This window comes from Argentina anserina, chromosome 2 (genome assembly GCF_933775445.1).
Source record: "Argentina anserina chromosome 2, drPotAnse1.1, whole genome shotgun sequence".
NCBI classification, from domain to species: Eukaryota; Viridiplantae; Streptophyta; class Magnoliopsida; order Rosales; family Rosaceae; genus Argentina; species Argentina anserina.
The window spans coordinates 10,848,669-10,868,690 of NC_065873.1; the positions used below are offsets into that span (position 1 = coordinate 10,848,669).

At 39.0% G+C, this 20,022-nt stretch overlaps 1 long non-coding RNA gene across 3 annotated transcripts; it reads left to right on the forward strand.

Annotated features, from left to right (window-relative positions):
* The first annotated feature begins 8,168 nt into the window (after positions 1-8,168).
* On the forward strand, positions 8,169-18,706 carry LOC126784923 (uncharacterized). 3 transcript variants are annotated; one of them, XR_007671010.1, is made up of 4 exons: positions 8,169-8,290; positions 8,399-8,454; positions 8,552-8,699; positions 18,414-18,706. It is a non-coding gene; the product is annotated as an uncharacterized LOC126784923 (long non-coding RNA). The 3 variants fall into 3 exon arrangements; XR_007671008.1 differs by having other exon boundaries at positions 8,259-8,454; XR_007671009.1 differs by lacking the exon at positions 18,414-18,706 and adding an exon at positions 8,800-8,909 and having other exon boundaries at positions 8,259-8,454.
* Positions 18,707-20,022: the final 1,316 nt, after the last annotated feature.

Sequence of the window (20,022 nt, forward strand, 5' to 3'; positions counted from 1 at the left end):
AAGGGAGGGCGTTTAATGTGAGGAGGGAATTCCAAGCCAATTACTCTTTTACTTCATCAACTTCTTATTTTCAATGTTCAAAATATTGTTATCGAGGATATATCGTTTTTTTTTAAAGGAGATATCGGATATATCAGAAATATTAGAAAAAAATATCGTTACTCTTCCGAATTATTTATTTATTTATTATTAAATTACATACAAACAAATACAATTATTAATTTTATCTAGTACCAGAAAGAGGCTCTAGGTGTTTGAAAAGATGCACGTTAGTCAATAAAACTACAATACTTTGCCCAAGACATACGAGCCATATAGTACGAATTGTAATGGCTAACATGACAGTCATATATCTCTTTTGAGTTACTAATAGTTTCTCCAATAAGGGAATAGTAAGAATGAACCCAACTCGATAATTGATCATAAACGTCTCCAAACTAACCATAATTGTAAATAGGATGACTAGATTGATAGTTGACTTCATGTGATTCGTTTGACATCCCATTGTGCTATCTGCCTAAACTAATATAATCAAAACTTAAGGCAACTGAACTAACATCAGATGAAATATTTTGATCATCAATGGCTCCTCTTATCCTCCTCATGCACCTATTTTGTTGTTGCGCACCATGACCGCCTGCTTTAGATCCATGATTCTTATCTTGGGTACATGATCAAAATTACTTTCGCAAGTAAACTGCTCAAATTCTCCACCTACATAAAATTGTCCATATTCAAACTTTGTATCTCCACCACCTTGTTGACCACTAGCACCACCACCACCATCATCACTATCTGAACTATCTGGAGTTTCTACACCACCCCACACACTAGCATTATCCGAATCATCTCCCGGGTCTCCAACTTCATCAGATAATACCTTGTTTACATCAATTCCAAAATCAGTTGCATTTTCTACGACATGTGGAGGAGGGTTGTCATTTTCATCATCGAGGTGTGCATGCATAATCCAATAATGAAGAGGATCAATGTCATTCTTAAGTGGTTCACTAGCAACATGAAGTAGATCGATATAGTTGTTTTCATTGATCACATTATCCTTTGCTCGTTTATCACGTAGTCGTAACTTCATGTTTAGTAGTACTCTACGAGTTTTTCCAACTTCTGATATGCAAGACGGTTCCTTTGCTTTGTATGAATAAGAATAAAAGTACTCCACTTTCTTTCACAAGCAGAGGAGGAAGCCATTTGTGCTAAAATACGCATGTCAAATTTCAGTATTATCATCCTTCCATGATGGGTTCACAGGTTGCTAGCAATCTATGAAGGTATGAGGGAACTTCTAGGAGACAAAGACTACAATGTGACTCATGTTTTCTTACTTTCCTCAATAGTGCTCAAGGAGAACACTCCTGATCTAGATATCTTTTTAGAGGACGTCAAGGAGATAAAGATTACTACTCTTTCTATATTCCTTGAGGAGAATACATGTAACTCAAATTCTGGATATTCTCTTATGATCATCATGAGAGTGTGAGACTACGTTGTGACCCTTTATTTTGGATTCTCCCAAGGTCAAGGAGAGCACTAGTCACTGATATGGCTTGACTTTTAAGAGTTAAGACTTCAACTTTCACTTCTCATCTCGATATCTTTTACGAAAAATTAAAAATTAGCCGATTGAGAGACTACTCTTCTAGTCTTATTTTTTATATCCCTCGAGGCTTGAGGTGATTAATTAATCAAAAACTCCAGGTGAAGGAGAGTCTGAAACATCATCAAATTGAGTTCAATTTTTTTAAGTGAAAATTTTCAAATATTTCTCTAAAATATCGAAGATATATCCGATATATCGGAGAAATATCGGAGATATTTTATGTTATCGGAGAAATATCACAGATACGGGAAAAAATAAGATATTTACCCCTAAGATATATCGTTTTTTTGAAAAAGGGAGATATCGAAGGATATATCGGGGAGATTTTGTTCCTTGCTTATTTTACAAACTATATTTTCTCGGTTTCTTATGATGTATGATGCAAGTGACTTGGTGAACGGAGCTTATTTAGTCCACAGCCATGAACCTTCACGGGGTTAATTTTCAGTGCTTGTTAGGCACGCTCATTGTTATAAATATCAGATTTATCGGTTGAATATTTCGAAAACGATACGATATCGTCCATATTAATTGAATATATCGGTCAACGGTCAAATATCGGTCAAAATCCGATATATCGGTCAAATTCCAATATATAGGTTAAATATCGGTCAAACTTTGATATTTGTTTTAAATTTTTAATTTTTTTTAAATTTTTCTTTCCTCTCTTTTTTTTAAAAAACTTATATTTTTTTTCATTTTTTCATATATATATATATTTATATTTAATTTTGATATATATTTGAAATATATATGATTAATTTCAAGCCTAAAATAATCATTCTTTAATTTACTTAGTACGGTTTTTTTAGTTTATTTGGTACATATTGAAGTATAATTATATAAATTTTATTGAAAATAAGCAAATCCTATGAAACCGATATATATCGATATATCCTCGATATATCTCCGATATATCGTTTTATCCCTCGACCGATACGATACCGATAAGCGATATTTAGACCATTGGGCACGCTTCTTGGCCCAATACCCTTTGTACCTAACATTTTCTAACCAAAAAAATATTTTAACCCACAGGTGTTTCTCTCTCTTTATCAACTCGACACTTCCTCTTTCTCCACCAAACACGACACAGCATCGGGGCTTCTCCACCACACCGCATCTCCATCCGGACAAATAGGACCAGCGCACCACCATAATCTTCTTCATCTCCTTCTCCTCTTCAATACTCATACCTTGCATGTGGTGCTTGAGCTGTGTTTCTCCCTAATTGAATTTGAGGTAGTGTTAACAATCGTAGGATTTCCGGCGAAACTTGGGCTACGGTGACCTTCTTTGAATTCCTTCGGTAAGCTTGGCTTTGTATCTTCATACCTTTGTCAACCCAGCCCTCGATTTCACCGATTTGGAATTTAACCCAACTTTTAGTTCTTCACCACCACCATGTCGTCGTCGTCGACTTTCATTATCTTGGCGAGGTTCATAGCTCTTGTTTATTGCCGCCATATTAATGATTCATGTTCTTCATTGCACTAAATCGCTAGTGTTGCTACTCCTGCAATCTATGATGTGCTAATATACCCAAACATACTCTTGATGATTTCATGGGCCTTTTATTAATACTGGTGTTGCTACTTTTTGCACTTTATAATGATATGCGAAGCCTTGGTGGAGGACTGGATCTCAGACATATATAACGAAACTAAGGATTTTACTAAAGGAGATTGTTGCAAGTTTTAGAAATCAACCATGGAATTTTCTCAACAGCCATTCTATTTAATTTTTACGAAATATAACTCAACCAACCAGTAACAGCCACGTGCTTTTTAATCATTTGTGACCCTCCACGGCCGTGGATGGAATACTTTTTGCTTGGTGAAAGTTAATGTCAAAAGTTACATGTTCATAATGAACTATGGACAAAACGATCATGCTTACTAAAGTTGTGTTCCCTTTGCCAAACGATCTACTTCTACTCCTGCTTCACGGACCATGAGAACGGTTCTTGTAGAAAAAGCAAGCAGTTATTGTAACGTGGAGAGGATTTCATTTTGTGATCGTGCTTTTGCAATTTGAATTTCTATCTAGTAGGTGAAAATGTATTGTAACATCCCTAAATTGAGAATAATAAAATTTTGAATTTAAGGATCCTAAGACTGTAAAATAACTTCAATAAATGAAATGACATTATAATAGCTGAATATCTCAACCAAGTTTAACAACCACTTGGTTTACAAATTACAAAATCTCACCAGAATTAAAAAGGAAATTGAATCAAAAACAACTCTCAGCTGTCATACAGTACACCCCTCATGTTACAGTTACTAAGAAGTACTTGCAGCACTAACCCCTGCACCATTGATTGGTACACCAAGATTGTAAACACAACCCGGTCAGCTTCACAGCTGGCATGAGTAAACAAAAAGAAATACTCAACAAACATGCATCTACGACAACTTCTCAGATAATATCATAATCACCACATTCTCACAATAACAACCACAACATTATCATTAACACATTTAGTCATTGTCATCACCACAACATTAACACACCACTCACGCTCACACCACAACAATGCTAGCGTCCTCACAGATGACGCACCACAACAATGGAGTCATTCATGAGTCGATCAGTACTTTGCTCCCATGAATGGTTCTCCAGAATAATATTCATGAGTCGGTCAGCACTTTGCTCCTATGCATAACAGACACATACTAGAGCTCTAGATTAATCTTCACCAAATCCGGCCAAGGTATGGTTCTGACACTGCCTATCGCCACTTTGGCGTAACAAATAAAATAACACATTGTCGCCACTTTGACAACAACTATTTTGACAACTCACCCACTCTACTCCACAACCATAATATCAACCGGAAGGTACATTTTATTCCATTCCGGTCAACAACACACAAATAATCACCATATATGCCGGAAGGTACATTTTCTTCCCCTCCAGCCAAACAACATATAAGCACTTCGACTATACAAATATTTTCATCCAAAATCCTCCAATTTACCGAGAGGTACATTTATTCCCCATCAGTCTCATCCTCCACAATTTAATATAAACCAACTAAAATACACAATATATTTCACAAACATATAGCTTTATACACTTAGTGATAAATATATGCATATCCTATCACCATTTAGATATATGTATATGAATCACCAAATATATACACATTTAGATTTCAATCTCAAAACAAGTAAAAAGATACAAAATGTAAGTTCACACGTCTAGTTACCGTCAAGGTTACATTCTTCATAGTTCTTTATATATATGTAGTTAATTTTTAGATTCATGCAAACGAATTTGGTGCTTGAATGCAATCCTAGCCATGATTGTTATTTGAGTACCGTTTTCATCAGCCATATCAATATAAATCGAATCATACACTGAGTAGATTCGGTTTGTGTTGGTACTATATGGTTTAAATAATCTGGAAATTTACATGTATCTCATGGTGAGTGACACCGCTATATTAACATGTCTCCGATAAAGACTTTTGTTTAATTTCTACACTGAGTGTCTTTAAACGAATTAGCATAAAGTTTAGGATTTGACACTGAGTTAATTCTAAACATTTACGAAGTCTATAACGATTGGATGACCGCTAAGGCTCTAATTAGATCGGAACTAAAAATATTATGATAAATGTGTTTATGAGTTCAAACATGTAATTGTTATGTGCTAGGATTGTTTTATGTGAAAGTTGGCGAAGGGAAGTCGATCATGTAAATAGTAGTTTAGGTTTTATTTTAGTAGTTAAATAATTGAATCTTAAAACCCCCTTATTCATTAACATGATAAGTGCTGAGTACCCTTCAATTTCTCGGATTGAACAATCATTACTTATCTTATACTAATTTGATCTTTTGCAGGACTTTTATAGACGTCTTTGGATAGTCTACCAATAGCTCATCACAACGTTTACGACAGTTGAAAAAACGTTAAAAGAAACTATTTCATGACAGATAAAAAAACGACATAAAAGACTATTCCATGATTGTTCCAAAATGTCGTGAAGAACAATTTTTATGACATTTGGAAAACGTCGTAAGGTTGATGACACTGGTAAAACGTCATGAAAACCCAAGACTTATTATGACGTTTAAGTTAAAATTGAGATTCATGACGTTTGTTTTATAGTAGTCATAGAATAAACATATCATGACGTTTCTGACCAACGTCATTTAAAAAACGTCATGAAAGGCCGTGTTTGTAGTAGTGGAAGGATCACATGCCTTTGTCGTTCATTGATCAAATGCTTGAGAGACTTGATGTTCATTCTTTCTATTGGTTTCTTGATGGATATAGTTGTTACAATTAGATTAGTGTTGCAAAGGAGGATCAAGAAAAGACAACATTCACATGTCATTTTGGTATGTTTGCTTATCGTCGAATGCCTTTTGGGTTATGCAGCGCTCTAGGTACGTTTCAATGTTGTATGTATAACATTTTCTTTCAGTTTATTGGTTCTAAATTTAATTTTTGATGGATGACTTTTCTGTTTATGGTGAGAATTTTGATGCATGTTTAGAGAATGTAGAACTTGTGCTTAAACATTGTGAAGAAACTTGGTTTAGAATTTGAAAAAATGCCACTTTATGGATACACAAGGCATTGTGTTAGGTCATATTGTTTCATCTAAGGGAATTGAAGTTGATAAATCTAAAATAGATCTTATACGTCACTTACCCCTCCCCAGAACTGTGAGGGATGTTCGATCGTTTCTTGGACATGCAGGTTTCTATCATAGTTATATCAAGGATTTATCCAAGATTGCAAGACCATTGAGTTCATTGCTTAAAAATGACATTCTATTTCACATTGATGATGATTGCAAGCACGCATTTAAGATTTTGAAGAAGCTCTTGACATCGGCACCGATCATGGCACCGCTAGATTGGACTTTGCCGTTTGAATTGATGTGTGACGTCTCTGTCTATGCAGTTGGAGCCGTGCTAAGACAGAGGAAAGACAAGAAACTCTACACCATTTACTATGCCTCACGAAAGCTCTATGATGCTCAACAGAACTACACCACAACAGAGAAAGAACTTCTTGGGGTCATCTTTGCTTTGGATAAGTTTCGTTCTTATTTACATCAATCAAAGCTTATTGTTTACACTGAGTATGAAACTTGAAGTACTTGATGACAAAGAAGGATGTCAAACCGAGATTGATTCGATGGATTCTCTTGCTTCAAGAGATTGATCTCTAGATTAACGACAAGAAAGGAAGTGACAATGTTGTGGCATACCATTTGAACCGTTTAGTGAGAGATGCCGAGCCCTTGGTTGTTTAAGAGAGTTTTCTAGATGAGAAACTCTTCGGAATTGAGGTAAGTGAGCCATGGTATGCAGATCTTATGAACTATCTTGTTTTTAAACAAATTCATGATATATTATTGCATGCAGAAAAACTTAAACTTAAGACAATAGCTAAGTATTACATTTTGGATGAACATTACTTGTGGATGCATTGTGTTGATCAAATCATTAGGAGGTGTGTCCCCGATTTTGAACATAAGTCTATACTTGATTTTTGGTTCACGTAAAACAAACCTTATGGTGTTAGAGTGTGGTTTCTCTTGGCCTTGTCATTCTGAATCTTGTGGAGGTCATTTTGGTTCACGTAAAACAAGTCTTAAGGTGTTAGAGTGTGGTTCTCTTGGCCTATGATCTTTAAAGATGCATATACGTTTTGTATAACTTGTAATAGATGCCTAAAACAAGAAATCTAGGTACTAGAGAACAAATTCCTATGTTTCCTATCATAGTTGTCAAAACAATTTATTGTTGGGGTACTATTTCATGGAACTATTTCCAAACTCTAATGGATTCTTTTGGCTGTTGATTATGTTTCGAAATAGGTGGAAGCAAACGCCACCAGTACTAATGATTCTCGAGTTGTTGCATAATTCCTTCGTTCTAACATCTTTCTATGTTTGGAATGCCACGAGTTATGATTAGCAATGGAGGCTCGCATTTTTGCAACTGTACCATTGAAGGCTTTGTTGCGCAAATATGGTGTGAAGCACAAGGTTTCGATGCCTTATCACCCCAAGCAAGTGGACAAGCAGAAGTTTATTACGTGAAATCAAAAGAACCTTAGATAAATTAGTTAGACCTAATCGAAAGGATTGGCCCAAAGGTTATGTAAGACCCAAGATTTCTAATCTCGATTACCGACAATTTAGGAATAACTAATCGACATTTAAATTAAATGTGGAGTATGTAGTTTAATATGTCGTTATTAAACTACACGTCGCTACGAGTTTAGAAATGTCTTCAGAGTATTTTTCTGACGTTTTGTTTTGTTTTAATGATTTTCTAAAGTTGTATTTTGTTTTAAAGTATTTTTCCTATTTGGGTTTTGGTTTTTAGGCTTTAAGGAAAAGCCCAATTCTTTTGTTTGACCCGAGCCCAAGACCCGGGCCCGAGTCATTTTTCTTTTATCTTCCTTCTCTTCTTCTGTCTCGACAACACAGAGACCACTCGATCTCTCTTCCTCTTCCCTCGACACCGAACACCTTCTCCCTTCATCTAGCGCCGCTGCCTTGGCGATTCGACGACATGCAATTACGTCATCTCCTTCCTCTCTCCATCCTATACTCAACCATATCAGAAAAGCCTGCACTTGATTTCATTCTCTAACAAATCGGAAAAGGAGGCAGACCACCAATCTCCACTAATTTTGGTAAGCTTAATCATTACTTGTCTTACCCAACTCAATTTCAGTCGATTTAAGTCTAATCAAAATCTCTCCCTTTGTGTTCTTCGATCACTGCTATGTCATCACCGTAAGCCCCTTTGTTTTCGATGAGGATTCAGAAATGCAACAACCTTAGAGACCTGCATTTGGTAATCCCTAGTCCTCTTCGATTCTGAGTTCGATTCCGTGAGATTGTGCCTTAACTCCAAATCTTATTCCTCTGTTTTGCATATGTCGTAATCTTAGGTCTCCGGCGACGAGGTGAGCTTAGGAGGGAAGCTAGAGCAATAGAGTAGAAACTCGGGCTTGGTGGTGTTGTTATGATAATGGTAGCAGCTCGAGTTGAATCCGAGGAGTGCAGTGGTCTTCGATTTCCTTTCATGGTTTCTTTAAGGTAGCAAACTCATCTATTTCAGCTTCTTTTATGTAGTTTTGCTGCCTATTTGATTTTAAAGGAGTTTAGAACTTTGTTGTGTGTTGTTTTGTGTTGATAGGAGGTTGTGTGGAAGGCCGAAAATATTATCGGAGAGAAAAGGGTGAAATTTGGGATTTTTGCCGTTTTACCTTTACCCTTTTACTACTTTACTGTGATGTGAAATTACCAAAATGCCCTTGGCAGAAATTAATGTCTGACTTTGAATTTTACGGTTTTATCCGAAGTTACTTTTTACTATTTACTAAATGGTTTTAACGGTTTTACTTTTTAACCAAGGTAACTTAGTGAAAACCCAATTTTAACTAAAAAGGGGACGAATAAACGTAACTTTTAGTTAGGACTAATGTTAGTTCTGATTCTCGCCCGGTTCAAGAATCGTGTACTATTTAACTTAGAAATGTGTCGGTATAATAAATAAATCGTCAATATGATTCTGAGTAACTTTTATATCCATAAACTATGCTTAGTATCGATCAATTATTTTCGGCTTTTCCGAGAATTGGTCAACATGGTTAATTCCTGGTCAAACTAGGAGTGACTTGGTCAATAGAAAAGTCAACCTTTGACTTTCCTGGTCAAACTAGGGAAAAAGGATCTCGTCAACTTATTTTCCATATTTGACTTTAATGTTGACAGTTTCATACCTCATGAATTCAGAAGTGTTGAGTTCAACAAAAAGCGTTCGGTGACTTGGAGCAACAACAACAGCTATATTAGGATTTGGACAAAGGTTGAGATTCTGCACGTCATTCCAAGTAGGGAGCTAACCCTCATATGTTGTATTTTGGGCCAAATAAATTGCATAGTCTGGTTCTCAGTTGAATGATTTATGATGCATTAAATGTTGCGAGAACCCGAGACTAGGCACGATTTTGAGATAGGGTAAGTAGTGAATCCTCGCGTGTGTTGACCTGTAACGACCCCAAAATTTCAAGCTTAAAAACTCAAAATTTCAAAGTCGTTAAACACTAAACAATTTCAATGAAATCGAAATCATTTAAAATGCACAGCGGATCATTACTGAGTTCTCAATACAACTCAAAAAACCAATTATTACAACCCAAATTTATAATTCAACATTACATAAAATGGAAATGTAATAATCCTCACAACTCTCACAAAACTCACAAATCAATCCACACCAATTTTCCCACAAAATTCGACGCTAGAAACCTCACCACAAGCTGGATACGAACAACTTCGAGTCTCTGGAGTCGTCTCTCAAACTCCACTAATCAACACCTGCGGAAGTATCCCCTACACCATTGAATTGGTGCACCGGGATTGTAAACACAAACCCGGTAAGCTTTACAGCTCGTATAAGTAAAATGAAAACAACTCGCATATCAATATATATATACGAAAAAAAATCTAGAAATCAAACAAATATAAATGCACTCATGAGTCAATGGACAGCCCATCTGGTTGTCCCAAAGAAATATGAAATGAACGCTCATGAGAAATTAAGTACCCATTCTGGTTACCCAAATGCATTTATAATACCGGTACCAAGAACACTGGTACACATTTGTTATCCCTCTCGTAATACACCGCTGATATTGGATAGCCACCCGCTACCCAACATCCAAACCAATCTGAGTACCCATGAGCAGATAACCACCCGTTACCTCACATGCAGTACTACGGCAGACAGACTAGAGCTCTAACTGTATCGTAACTTTCGCCTGGCCAAAGGCTAGGTTTCGACTTGCCAAACCCGTACAATAATCTCACATCATATTGTACCAAACATCAGGTCCGAAGACAATTCACATTTTCACAATCTCAATGTTAAAAATCACGTACAATAATCTCACATCATATTGTACAAATCAAAATCACAATAAAATCATAACAGTATATTATATAGCAAACTATATATATATACGTATTTATTTACCATTTGTACGATATATATATATATATAATTCATTATATCTTATACATGTCATAATTTATAAACACGTCCGAAGACAAAACGTTTAACAATCTCAATATTAAACTCACATGCTTGTCATCGAATTGACCTAATCCAGATGAATTCATAACAGTATATAATATAGCAAATTATATTTAGGGTCGCAACCAATCACACTCATTCTAATTAAATTTCACAATTTCATAGAATTCAATCAACCAAATATTGTTTGAAAAAAAAAATTTAGGGTTATTACAATCTACCCCCCTTAAAGGAATTTCGTCCCAAAATTCAAACTCACTCAACAAACAACTGTGGATATCTGATCATCATGTCTGACTCTAGCTCCCAAGATGCATCACCTCCATCATGGTGACTCCACATCACCTTGACTACCTCAACTTCTCTCCTCTGAAGCTTCTTTGTGGATCTATCCATAATGCGAACCGGCTTAACCACAAATGTGGCATTTTCCTTCACTTCAATTGTGCTATGATTGATCACATGAGACTCATCTGGTACATACTTCCTCAACATGGAAATGTGGAAGACGTTGTGTATGCCCGACATGTTAGTAGGTAAGGCTAGTCGATATGCTAGTTTGCCCACTTTCTCAAGTATCTCAAAGGGCCCAACGTACCTCGGAGCCAACTTTCCCTTCTTGCCAAATCTCACCACACCCCTCATAGGTGAAACTTTCAAGCACACATGATCGCCGATCTCAAACTCCACATGTCTTCTCTTCGAGTCCGCATAGCTCTTCTGTCTGCTCTGAGCGGTCCGGATTCTATCCCGAATGATCGAGATCTTCTCCGTGGTTTCCTGAACCAACTCTGGGCCCATCAGTGCCTCATCACCAACTTCAGCCCAACAGATCGGTGAACGACATGGTCTACCATAAAGTGCCTCATAAGGTGCCATGCCAATGCTAGAATGGTAGCTGTTGTTGTAGGCAAACTCAATTAATCTCAAATGATCTTCCCAGCTACCCTTGAAATCCAACACACATGCTCTCAACATGTCTTCCATCACCTGATTCACCCTCTCTGTCTGTCCATCCGTCTGAGGGTGAAAAGCTGTACTCATATCCAAGGTAGTGCCCATCGCCTTCTGCAAACCACCCTAGAACTTCGAAGTAAAACGTGCATCTTGATCTGAAACAATAGAAACTGGGGCACCATGAAGTCTCACTACCTCATCCACATATAGTTTCCCAAGCACGTCCACTGAGTACTTCATCGACACTGGAAGAAAATGAGCCGACTTTGTCAACCGATCGACAATCACCCATATAGCATCGTGACCCTTCTTCGATCTAGGCAATCCGGTCACAAAATCCATAGATATCTGCTCCCACTTCCAAAGAGGAATTGTCAGTGGTTTCAACATGCCAGCTGGTCGTTGATGTTCTGCTTTCACTTGCTGACATGTAAGACACTTCGATACAAACTCCGCTACATCCTTCTTCATACCGTTCCACCAGAATTGCCTGCATAAGTCCTTGTACATCTTGGTGTTCCCTGGATGAACGGTATAACGTGATCGATGTGCCGTACGAAGGACCTCTTCCCGAAGATCATCACAATCTGGGACACACAATCTAGCCCCAAACCTCAACCCTCCATCGGGTCCAACTCTCCACTCAGAAGGGCACTCATCGAGCATATCTACTACAAGATCTGCCAACTTAGCTTGTGAGAGTCTATCCCGCGCCTGACCCTGTATGATCCTCGTGATCAATGTGGGTTGCACCGTGACACTACCAAGAAAGACCCTTGGTTCTCCTTCCGATGGTACCAAATCAAACTCTGATGCAGTTTCCAGCATGAACCATTCCTGGACCATAAGTGAAGCCACCACATCTCTCGGTTTTCTGCTCAAAGTATCGGCCACCACATTTGCCTTCCCCGGGTGGTACTCTAATGTGAAGTCATAGTCCTTGAGGAGTTCCATCCATCTCCTCTGCCTCATATTCAGCTCCTTCTGTGAGAACAAGTACTTCAAACTCTTATGATCTGAAAAGAGTTGAAATTTCTCACCATACAAGTAATGTCTCCAAATTTTCAGGGCAAATACAACTGCCGCAAGCTCTAGGTCGTGTGTCGGATAATTCTTCTCATGAATCTTCAACTGTCTCGAGCCATATGCAACGACTCCTCCATGCTGCATCAACACACAACCCAAACCTTGGAGCGAAGCATCACTGTAAATGACATAGCCACCACCACTTGATGGAATCGTCAACACTGGGGCGGTGGTCAATATGGTCTTTAGTTTGCTGAATGCTTCCTCGCATGCATCCGTCCACACGAACGGAGTATCTTTCTTGGTCAACTTGGTCAATGAAGATGCAATACTAGAAAACCCCTCGATAAACCTCTTGTAGTAACCTGCCAAACCGAGGAAACTATGAATCTCTGTAGAGTTCTTTGGACGACTCCAATTCTTTACTGCCTCTACCTTTGACGGGTCCACTAGTACTCCATCTTTTGAGACAACATGACCAAGGAATTTGACCTCTTCTTTCCAGAACTCACACTTCTCTAGCTTGGCATACAGTCTCGCCTCCTTCAAGGTCTGCAACACTATTCTCAGGTGCACCACATGTTCTTCTTGTGTCTTGGAGTATATCAGAATGTCATCCACAAACACCACCACGAACACATCCAAGTACGGACTAAATACTTGGTTCATCAAACTCATAAAGACAGCTGGTGCATTCGTTAGACCAAATGGCATGACAACAAACTCATAATGTCCATACCGGGTCCTGAAGGCTGTATTCGATATATCTTCTTCCTTCACTCTGAGCTGATGATAACCGGATCTCAAATCAATCTTAGAGAACACCGTAGCACCTTTGAGCTGATCGAACAAGTCATCAATCCTAGGTAAGGGGTACCTATTCTTGATGGTCACCTTGTTCAGCTCTCTGTAGTCCACACATAACCGCAGAGAACTATCTTTCTTCTTCACGAACAAAACCGGTGCTCCCCAAGGTGAAACACTAGGTCTAATGAACCCTTGGTCTAATAGCTCATCGATCTGCACCTTCAACTCCTTAAGTTCATTCTGCCCCATTCTATAGGGCGCCTTTGACACAGGTGCTGTACCAGGTACTACATCAATGCAGAAATCTACCACTCTTCGAGGAGGTAGCCCCGGTATCTCTTGGAACACTTCACCAAACTTAGATACTACCACAATGTCTGCGATAGTTACTTTCTGATCCACTGACTCCACGTGTGCCAAAACTCCTGATCTCATGGCGTTATCAGACTTGAGGCAACGATAACGAAACGCAGGCTCCCCAGGTCTATGAAATGACACCACCATGTCAAAACAATCAATCACAGCATGCTGTGGTCTCAACCAGTCAATCCCCAAGATCACATCATAAGTGTGGTCCGGAATCACAATCAACGAAGCAGAGAACTCTCTACTTCCAATCAAAATAGGACAAGCTTTGCAGATTGTCGCTAACTCAAGTGACACTCCAAGGGGTGAAGTGACACATAAGGCGTCCCCAAGAGGTGTAGGAATCAATCCTAGCATCTCTACTACCGAACTAGCAATGAATGAATGCGATGCTCCCGTATCAAACAGTACTCTAGCAAGGTAGTCAAAAAGTGATAATGTACCTTCCACTCCTGTGTCTCGCTGACCCCACTGCGAACACTCTAGCTTGGCCCGCTGGTAGCTGTCTCTGCGGCCGTTCCTGCCTACCCTGAAGAGGTCGGGTACAATCTCTAGCTATGTGTCCGACTTGCCCGCACCGGTGGCAGCCTGCTCTCTTCGGTTTCGGACATGCCGAGGCGTAATGTCCCATCTCGTTGCAACCATAACACCTCACCGCTGCCAATGGTCTGACTGGTGCAGCCCTGATAGCTAGGGGTGACACCCTTGCCGGAACCTGATAGTGGGGTCTTGGCCTCTTCCATGACCTACCCGTCGGTCCTGAGTGCTCGCTACCTGTACAGATTGCCTTGCCTTTTCCCTTTACATCTCTGCTTCCCACATCTCCTGCTTGAGTCTTACTTGCTTGCTCCAAGTTCATGGCACTCTCAAATATCAACTCCTTAGTAGTCAGGCAAAGGACTGATATCATGGTCTTGTACTCCTGTTTCAACCCTCGTAGATACTTCTGAGCTAAAGCGGTCGTACCCATAGGCCTGACATACCGATACAGCTGTGAAAATCGAGCATCATACTCTCTAATGGTCATGTCTCCCTGTACTAGTGCTAGAAACTCCAACTCTAAGTCCTCCTGTACTGAGGCTGGAAAATACTTCTCTCGGAATATGGTGGTGAAACCTCCCCATGTGAATGTAGACACATCCACAGTCTGTCTCATGCTCTTCCACCAGTCTAGAGCATCACCTTTGAGAAAGAATGTAGCTATCTTTCTCTTCTCAATCTCTGTGCACTCTATCATCTCAAAATAAGTCTCCATACCCTCAATCCAATGGTCAGCTACCATATGATCTAGTCCTCCATGAAAGGTCGGCGCTGACAGTGCACTAATATCCTTGATCAGTTTCAACACTCGACCGTCATCTCTAACCGCAGGAGCTGGCTTAACCTGCTCCTCCTGTTGAGCAGCCTCCTCATACAGGTTCTCCACGTTGCGGACTCTGCCTGCGGTCCTACCTCGACCTCGGCCTCTCGCCCATCCTCGGCCCTGTCCTCGGCCCTTATCAGCGTTCATCACCTTCAAACAATGAAACACTTAGTCAATACTTGTGAAGTCTCGAATTCAACTAAGACAGATTCAATAGATATCAACATGAAATTCCAGAATAAGATGAATCATTGAAGTATCATCACGATACTCCCTAGAGGACCAAACCATAAGGTATGGCTCCTAAAACACTCTTGCGTACCTGACGACATATCAATACCGAGTAGCATGTACAAAACTCACAAATCAATCCACACCAATTTTCCCACAAAATTCGACGCTAGAAACCTCACCACAAGCTGGATACGAACAACTTCGAGTCTCTGGAGTCATCTCTCAAACTCCACTAATCAACACCTGCGGAAGTATCCCCTACACCATTGAATTGGTGCACCGGGATTGTAAACACAAACCCGGTAAGCTTTATAGCTCGTATGAGTAAAATGAAAACAACTCGCATATCAATATATATACGAAAAAAAATCTAGAAATCAAACAAATATAAATGCACTCATGAGTCAATGGACGGCCCATCTGGTTGTCCCAAAGAAATATGAAATGAACGCTCATGAGAAATTAAGTAACCCTTCTGGTTACCCAAATGCATTTATAATACCGGTACCAAGAACGCTGGTACACATCTGTAACCCCTCTCGTAATACACCGCTGATATTGGATAGCCACCCGCTACCCAACATCCAAATCAATCTGTGTACCCATGAGCAGATAACCACCCGTTACCTCACATGCAGTACTACGGCAGACAGACTAGAGCTCTAACTGTATCGTAACTTTCGCCCGGCCAAAGGCTAGGTTTCGACTTGCCAAACCCGTACAATAATCTCACATCATATTGTACCAAACATCAGGTCCGAAGACAATTCACATTTTCACAATCTCAATGTTAAAAATCACGTACAATAATCTCACATCATATTGTACAAATCAAAATCACAATAAAATCATAACAGTATATTATATAGCAAACTATATATATATACGTATTTATTTACCATTTGTACGATATATATATATAATTCATTATATCTTATACGTGTCATAATTTATAAACACATCTGAAGACAAAACGTTTAACAATCTCAATATTAAACTCACATGCTTGTCATCGAATTGACCTAATCCAGATGAATTCATAACAGTATATAATATAGCAAATTATATATATATGTACTTATTACCATTTATACAATATATATAGAATCCATTATATTGTATACATGTCGTATTTCAATATTAAAAACTCTTGTAAATATCTTAGAATCACCGCAAGGGTAGATTCGTAAATATGTGAGATTTTACTCACCTTATCGACTCGAGCGTAATTCCACAATTTCCGAAGATAATTCCTTTCCTTGATTTATCGATCACCTAGATCGGAGCTCAAAATTTATCGGAAACGATCGATTCGTCGACGGGCTTCTCACAGGATCTTCAATCGTCGATCCGGCTCCTTGGCGACGAAACAATGCACGGGGTGCTCGAGGGTGGTAGCTGAGGGTCTTGCGATGCCCCAGGGAGTGACGGTGAGGTGCACGACGGCTCGGAGGCGGAGATCGCGGCGTGATGTCGAGGAAGGCTCGGGGCGAGAGAGGAGACTCTCGGCGGCGAGACAGAGCGGCGCGAGCTCAGGGTTTGGTGCGGAGGGTCGCGCGGTCCTTTTGGGCTAGGCGGTGTGGCCTATGGAGGGTCGGTCGGCGAGATCGCCGGTGAGGCTAGAGGGAGAGGGAGGGGAATCGGGGAGAGGCGAGAGAGAAGAGAGAGAACGAGGGAAATGAGAGAATGAGGCGCGGGGTGAGGGTTTCCAGAAATGGAAACCCTAACTCCAATAATTTTCTATTTATACCCGTTTCTTAAATCGGAAAGCAACTTCATTCGTTAATAATTTTTACGTTCGACGTCCGATTCGTACGCGTCACATATCCACGAACTCGTATCGACGAGCTCTATGACTTTCGCGAAGAAAGTTTTCACAAACGATCGACGGAATAAAAGTTGATATATACGTTGCGGAAACGTAACGTTTTTCGAATTAAACGTTCCGAGAACGTTCCCGTTTCTCGTTTCATAACGTCGCAACCAATCACACTCATTCTAATTAAATTTCACAATTTCATAGAATTCAATCAACCAAATATTGTTTGAAAAAAAAAATTTAGGGTTATTACATGACCTGAGAGTGACGAGAGCCTAGCATTCTAGGTAATCCTACGATATCGATGACCATGAACCTCCAGAAGGGAAATACCCTATTTATTATTGGATCAATTCTATTCTATACTATTGAGGGCATTCCGTTTAAATGGACATTCTCGCTACTTTGTGCTACAACAGACATGTAGTTGGCCTAGACTATTTAGTCGCTAGGATCGGTCGAGCATTGCTTGAAGCTGAATTTGCCTTACCTTTGGAGCTCCACAAACTATTTTAGCATGATATTCCCAAACTTGCATTTGTTTTTAATTAAAGTGGTTTTCTCTGCGCTAAACTACCCTCAACGTTTTATAAAACTTATCCTTACCTGATTTTGGTTTTCAAACCTCATGGGTGGGCTGGCCCCTACTGGGCAAGCGAGGACAACGCACACCCCTAAGATAGTTGTCTTGCAAGTCCAATTGTTATTTCTGGAGCTAGGAGCCTCATTTGAGAGTTAGCGTTCATGTTCACCCTTATGTATCTCATTCGAGTCTTGTATCAATGTTTTCGAGTAAAGTTTCCCGAGGTTGATTCCTTGTTTTGTAGCCACCTTCATTTTGTATTAAAAATTGGGTTGGCTACTTGTTAAATTTGGGCCGGTGGCATTAACGCTACCTTCCGCATTCTTGTTGTATTTATTTTCGTGGAAATGTGAAGTACTATCTTGTTGAAAACCTTTTACTTACTTGTTCACGTTAGTGAGTGTCTGAGCGAAACCTAATAGCTCGGTTTGCTTGCTAATCTCCTTTTAAATCCTAATATATTGTTCATGTTCCAATCCGGGATGTGACAGGTTAGATGATGCTTTATGGGCTTATAGAACTGCATTTGAAACTCCGATTGGTATGTCCTCTTTCAGGTTAGTCTATGGCAAGACATGCCATTTTCCTGTGGAGCTTCAACATTGAGCTTGATGGGCGGTAAAGAACGTTTACATGGATATTGATGAGGCCGGAATGCATAGGAAGTTACAATTACAAGAGCTTGAAGAGATTCGAAATGATGCCTACGATTCGGCAGCGATTCCTAAAGAGAAGACTAAAGCGTTCCATGATCGCATGATTCGTCAGAAAGACTTTGTCGTTGGGCTAAAAGTTTTATTGTTTCATTCTGGACTTCAGTTATTTCATGGTAAGTTATGTTCTAGATGGTTAGGACCATTTACTATTACTAACATTTTTCATTCTGGAGCTATATAGATAAAAAGGTATGTGAAATGATCAGAATTCACGGTCAATGGGCATCGCTTGAAGCCGTACTGTGAGAGCTTTGGGGAGTACAACGTTGAGGAGACTTCTCTCCTTGAACGTAGGCAAGTGAAGAGATGAAGATGTCTAGGCTAAGGTACGTTAAACTGAAGCCCTTTATGGGAGGAAACTCATCAGATTTGATGTTTTGGAGAAGCCATCACTAAGTGTTTGCATTTTCTTTTCCCTCCATCTCTTTATTTCAATTCGAACCCTTGTTTATTTTTTATTTTTTTGGGCATTATATGCCATGCTACAGGTTTTGTTTGTCTTTCTTTGTTAGATTAAGGGCAATGTAACGTTTGAAGTGTGGGGTGGGGTTTGCTTCTTTGTTTTTCTTTATTTATGTTGTTAGAATCATAAAAAAGAAAACGAAAGAAAAATAAATCGGAAAAATCATAAAACATAAAAAAACGTAATTGCTTTCATATTGCTTAATTGTTTTTGTTTTGTTTTGAGTCATAGGTGCTTTTAGCTGTCTAAGATGAGTATCATCTTTGAATTTATGGTTGATAGATGATCACAAGATTGAGATGTACTTAATTGTTATTCGATGGTTAATTGATATTGTTAGAAGTAGTACGAACATGTAGTAGATGACGAAGTGTAACATTGGTACATAATTTATATGTGATATCAAGTGTTAGGTCAATATTAACCTAGTCATTCTTGTCTTATTTTATTCTTTTGCTTTATCTATTTGTATATATATATAGATTTCTTATTACGTTTCCTACTCATGTAAGGAAAATGAGGAAATGATCGTTTCAACACGATAAAAGGAGTGGATTTAGCGCACATTCCGGATACGAGTGAAAAATCAGAATAAAATGAGCAAACGCGAAAAAGTCACTAAAAGACGAAATTCACCGGTCACGTTAAAGTGGTCAAAGTTCGGCGGAGGCAAGGTGGTTCTTGGAATATGGTGGTGGTTGTAGTCAACTAGTCAATGGAGCATTAGTGAATCATAAATTGTGAATTTAAATTCAAATTAGATGAAGACAAGTAAATGAGACCATCTCTAGGTTTTGTCCCTAGCCAATTACCCTCATACCCTCACATTTTCTTCTCCACCAAAATATGTTTCGATGTGTTGGTTATTTTATGAGACAATATCAACTATTTATGCTTCTACCCTTGTCCATCACATCTAACCATTCATTTATTTACATCTCCACCCTCCATTCTTTACTATTGGCCTATTTATACTCTCCTTTCTCA